The following is a 6161-nucleotide window of genomic DNA, read 5'->3' as shown; positions in this document are numbered from 1 at the left end:
GTTGAGCGTTTAGCCAATCAATGTCACGAAACTTGACTCAACTGTCTTGACCTAATTGTCTTAATGTTAATTTTATCAGACCACTAGGAAGGCTAACTTTGTATCTCATTCAGACAACTGACGAAACAAACAAAAAACATTCGTAAGCGTAGATCCTTTGGCTTGAGAGGAAAGTGTTATCTGCGATTTTAAGTAGGTCAGACATACTAGTAGACTTATCAAAGGGGGCGGTAATTAATGGGGGAGTGATTGGTATGTGACACCTGGTAAGCAAAATAAGATAAGTGATTGGTCATTCTGGACAAAGCAAGTGTCGTGTAGCCATGCATTTTTTTTTGCCGGGGCGCCGAAGGCGCCCGGCTTTGTCCCCGGTTTAATGGTTCGTCCTTGGATGGGTCTGCTATGGTCGCAAAATGTACCGTGCGTTTTTACGACAATTCTCAGCCCTTCTCAGCCCTTCAAATAAACGCAATGTACCGTGCGTTTTTACGACAATTCTCAGCCCTTCTTAGCCCTTCAAATAAACGTTGTAAGAATACTGTTTATCCATGACCTCTACTCGTACAGAAAACATTGCAGCGCTCATTAGCAAAGTCTAGGAAAGGAAAATGTTTCTTGATTTGCAGTAAAACACTGGTCATGTAACATTTGAGGAGTTGTCGTTAAATCGCACGGTTCATTTTGCGATAGCGTTGACGGGTCCGGGTATTTAGCGGAATAACCCGGAATAACCCGGAATAACCCGGAATAACCTTAATAAAGGATGAAAGCTACCGAAATACAGTGTGCTTTGATAAGTTAAGATCGCAGAATGCAATATTTTGGCATAAAATAATGTATATATGGCCATGGGAACAAGAAATATTACGGTTATTCCGGGTTATTCCGGGTCATTTCGGGTTATTCCGGTAAATACCCTCACGGGCGTTGACGGTGCGGAGGAGGTGAGATTTTTATCGTACAGAAATTGGTACAGTTTGTAAAGTTATCTTTCTGGAATTCGGATGTATTAAAATATAACATTACATTCTAAGGCGTAGTGTCATGTGAGTAAAATGAGCACGACATTTGACGAAAGATTTTGTGGAGGGTATACAGTCAAGTTTATTGTGCAACGATTGGAACAGTTTACGTGCGGGTGGGAGGGGGGCGTGCGTCTATATATGCAGCTGCAGGAGGTCCTGCAGGACATTTTCGATCGTAAGAGTAACGTACAATTTGAAAAGATAGTGATCATGAATTCGGACACATTGAAACATATTTCCAAGGAACGGTATATAGTTTTTTTAGTAAAACCAGTGTGTGGGGATTGACGAGAATTTAGATAGTTTAATGGTGCACTGTGCTTGAGCCGATGCGAGGCATTATGCAGGGCATTTTTGATTGTAAAAATATCGTACAAGTTGAAAAGATGGATCGGATTCTAATACATTAAAACATACATTTCCAAAGAATAGTAGAAAACAACGGATTGTAGCTAACTGTTAAACAATCAGCAAAGCAGTTGGCAAGATGTCACACCTGAACTTTTGTAGATTTTTGCTTTTTGTTGGTACTAGTAAGATGTTATGTGATCAAGACAATATTTTCTTTCTGTTTCAGTGACGCCTTAGACTGTTCTCTGCTATATATACAAGTGACACAGTAATATACAGAAACTTACAGCTAGCAAAAGTCTGTACTCAATAAGATTTTACACAGTACACATTTATACTTCTTCTGCTGAAATCTACGCATTACATTTTGCATCCAACCAAAGAGGTTTGAAAGAGAGTCCTTGATCCAACCAAATTAGACCTTGAGACCTATTAACAGATCATTGATCACTGTGCATTTTGCACATACCAGACTCAATCGTGCCACTGAGCACTGCATTTTGCACACACCAGACCAATTGTGCCACTGAGCACTGTGCATTTTGCACACACCAGACCTATCGTGCCATTGAGCACTGTGCATTTTGCACACACCAGACCTATCGTGCCATTGAGCACTGTGCATTTTGCACACACCAGACCAATCGTGCCATTGAGCACTGTGCATTTTGCACACACCAGACCAATCGTGCCATTGAGCACTGTGCATTTTGCACACACCAGACTCAATCGTGCCACTGAGCACTGTGCATTGTGCAAATAAAGTCAAGCAAAGAACACATATATTGTGAACAATGTGTGAATCTATTTTATCGGGAAAATACCACCAAGGTGACATCATTTTCAGTGGAGATAATAGAGGCAAACAATGCACTGCAAATGCTTTAATGGCAGTTGTTAACCACAGTACTTGCAGACAAGCAATTACCTGGACAAGTACAGACCTTGATGGTGTACTTTTTCAAGGAGATGCACTATACACCTACATAAAACCATCACTAAGATCTGGTGTGGAGTTCCTCTCCGTTGATGATATTCCAGACTATTTGCAACTTTACAACAATACTGTACGTGTATCAATAAAAGAGTCTTACACTGGAGACATATTTGCCACAGAAGCAGTCTATCCTTATTACACCTTAAAGAAAGCCCTAGAAGCAGCATTTGCTGAATCCAACACTTGTCTTTTCATAACAGCACATGGAATAACTGGTTCAACAGTAGCATTGTTGCACGCTGATAACAAGTATTTTGTTTATGACTCACATGCCAGAAGTCCCATAACAGCATTGCCAGATAGCCATGGCACTTCTACTTTAAGCATGCACAGTTCAAACAGCAATCTAGTTTCATTCTTGCAACAACTTAACTGGAACACAACATGCAATTTTGAGGTTGTCCCAGTACAAGCAGAAAATGTTTTCTTATCAGTTGAACCTACTGGTATACACATTATCAATCTGACTAGCAATGTTTCTTCTATGATTGAGTCAGAAAACTGCTTTCAAGTTCAACAACAACACACATACACCTTGGTTAAACCAGAGTTTGTATCTACGAAAGAGAACCTACAACAACCAAACACAGCATTTCCATTTGCACCACATTGTAACCAAAGTACTGGGAAAAACATTGTGCCATGCACCACAAGCAAACATCCAAGTGCTATGCCAGAGAACAGGAATGAAGGCCTCTTGAATCAATTAGTAATGTCACCAAATGCAGCATCAAATTTAAATGATAAAAAAGTGCAAGGTCTTGCAATCCAAAGCGCAATATGCAAGGACAAACAAGAAAAACAAACCTATCAACAGAAGACAGAGAGTCTTGCAGAACAAAGAACATCATACAAAGCAAAGAAAGCAAATGAGACCTGTGAGCAAAAAGCAGCACAGCAAAGAGCATCATATAAAGCGAACAAAGGTTTCCAGCCAACTTCCCATAGATTTTAGATATAAACTTCTAGTTTAATAATGATGCACATTTTACTGGAACACAACATGAAATTTTGAGGTAGTCCTTCCAAATGCGCCCCGGCCAGCTTTTTTTAAAAGCTTTCTTGTTTAATGAGCAGCAATACGTGTTGGTGGATACGGGTCAACCGGCACTGCATGAAAAGTCGAATTTACCACATTGGTAAATGTGGGTAAAGTTTAGATTTACCCGGGATTTATCGACATTTACTTGCCGGTAAAGGTGCAAATATATTAGGCATTTACCCGCATGGTAAAGCGGGTAATGTTTGCCTGATTTACCCACATTTACCAGGTTCGTGTAAATATGCGTTTACCGAGATTTACCGTACGTGGTATTTCTCATATATTTTGCGCATTTACCGACATTTACCAGGCGGAGTATTTCTCATATAGCTGTATTTACCCATATTTACCATGGATTTATACATACCTTTACCAGAATATTCAATACCATATTTATCCCCTTTACTCACATTTAGCTGGAAGTTTACCGATCACTTCCAAGAATTACCCAAATTTACCCATGATTTTGAATCAGCACATGGTTTGTGGCAAAACTCAGTAATATTTATTGGATAAACATATCAACATTGACAGGTTTTCTAAAGGGTAAATAGATAAATGCTCTGGCTTTACCATATACAATTGTTACCTTTTCTTATAATTCAAGTTTAAAGTAATGTTCATAGTATGATTGGACATTAATCAACTGTCCTGTTTACAAGCTATACATCATGAATGACATTCAACAAAGTAGCATCAGTTTATCATCACACACTATCTAAACCTATCATCAGTCTCTGTGATTGTGCACTGACAAACATGCTTTTGAAATTATATACAAGAATACTTTTGCCATACACTATTTGTTTCTACCAGACTCTGGCCTGGTCAAATGGTAATAGGGGAATTTTGAGTAGGAGTTAGTTGGCCAAGGAGTGAACTGACTGGCAGGCAGATAATTGAATAGATTGCAAAAGACTGAAATCCCATGGTACCTTATTTGTCCCTATCTTTTTCATCCAGCTGACATGTCTGCCTGGAGACTACAATAAGCCATCAGGCAAGAATTTGCAATATATGTACTTTTTTTTATAAAAACAGTTGTATCACATATTCTGTGCAATATCTAAACTATGCTGTCACTGTTAACAAATGTATGAATCAAAATGTTCCACTATATAATCAGATACTCAAGACAAATGAAAGAAACAGTAAAATGACATAAAAACTGCAATGCATAAATCACATATGACATTCAGTGAGGCCTGTATTGTTTTACACTTTGCCAACATGATCCTATCAGCATCATGTAATGCTGCATGTTTATCCAAGCAATAATTCATCATTATCTTAACTTCACAGATTGGGGAATTCATAATCTATCATTTCTATATTAATAACAGATTAAAAACAAGCCTATAGTGATCTGGCTAAGAAATCCTTTTTCTTTAGAGAAGGGTGAGGGGCAGATGCAAGTGAGGGTTCAAAATACCACCAGTATATGCAGGTACAATTGGAATTATCAAATGGGACCTGTGTAGGTAGGTACTGACTGTGACAACTATGCAAAATGTATCACAAATCATAATCACATGGTTCATACAATCGCACAACACTGAAACACAACTTGCTTCATACTGGAAGTTTTCAGAAGCTATGAAGGTCTTAGTCAGTTAGCAGCCCTTAGGCCAACAGCGATCAGATATAAGAACAAAGTTGTTGTCAATATGAATATTTAAATACAGGTAAGTAAACTTATAACATCCTCTCCAAATTCTCATCTATATTCTAGTCCTCTGTTGCAAAGTGTCCACACCAGCACAGGCTGCCTTCCTCTGTGTCTGAATCCTGAACTTCTTGGCAGGAGTTTGGAGTCCTTTGTGTGATGAGCCAGTTCCTACATCATAAAACAAAAGTATCACAGAGTATTAACCTATTTCATAGTATGTTTGAAAATCGAGCCTACCTAAATTTGCGTCTGAAGGGACTACCCATGTGTACTGAAGATTGATAAAAAAATAATATAGAATACAACACAGTGTATTCCGCATCAGCCTAGGTACCAGCCAGACAGTGGGTCGAGTGATCCGACCCGTGGGAAGGCTGGGACTGAGGGTGATACCGAATTCATTGTGTTGTATTTTACTTTTATGTCATACCTGGGCAGCGATAATGGTTGATACAGGTGTTCTGGACCAGGTGATAAAAAGCTGCATCACATGGGCTTCGAACTTTTATCACACAGGCTTTAGTCCAACACTTACGCACTCTTCCCACACCTAGAGTGGCACAGTCTAAAATTCGAATATCTGATTCGGACGTTAGAATTGCTGCTGTAACTGTTTTTGTTCGAGGACACCAAAGTTTTTATAACTTCTGGCGAGTTTTGCATCGAAACTCGTGTTTTTTCAGGTAGGTATGTCATAAACAAAATAAAACATGGTGTATTCTGCATCGGAAAACCCCCAATTTAATTGCCAAACTACTCATAAAAAGGATAGAACTCGCTACGTTGTTTCAACCTGCACTGTGCCGACAACTCTATTCTTTAACATCAATTCGAGAAAACTTCCAAGCAAAGAACTCTGCTCTAGTCAATTGATGGAAGCCTGTGTAATACAAATAAAAAGCCTGTGTGATACAGAAAAGTACCATCCGGTCCAGAACACCTGTATCGAATGTTATCACGTATGACACAAATAAAAATATATATGTAGAATACAGCAATCAAGGAACACGATTTTGACATAACAGGGGTAACCTTAGTTGTGCCTTGTCCCATCACAACAGCTAACTAACTAAACTT

Source organism: Branchiostoma floridae, chromosome 19 (genome assembly GCF_000003815.2).
Source record: "Branchiostoma floridae strain S238N-H82 chromosome 19, Bfl_VNyyK, whole genome shotgun sequence".
NCBI lineage: Eukaryota > Metazoa > Chordata > Leptocardii > Amphioxiformes > Branchiostomatidae > Branchiostoma > Branchiostoma floridae.
This window is presented reverse-complemented; position numbering follows the sequence as displayed.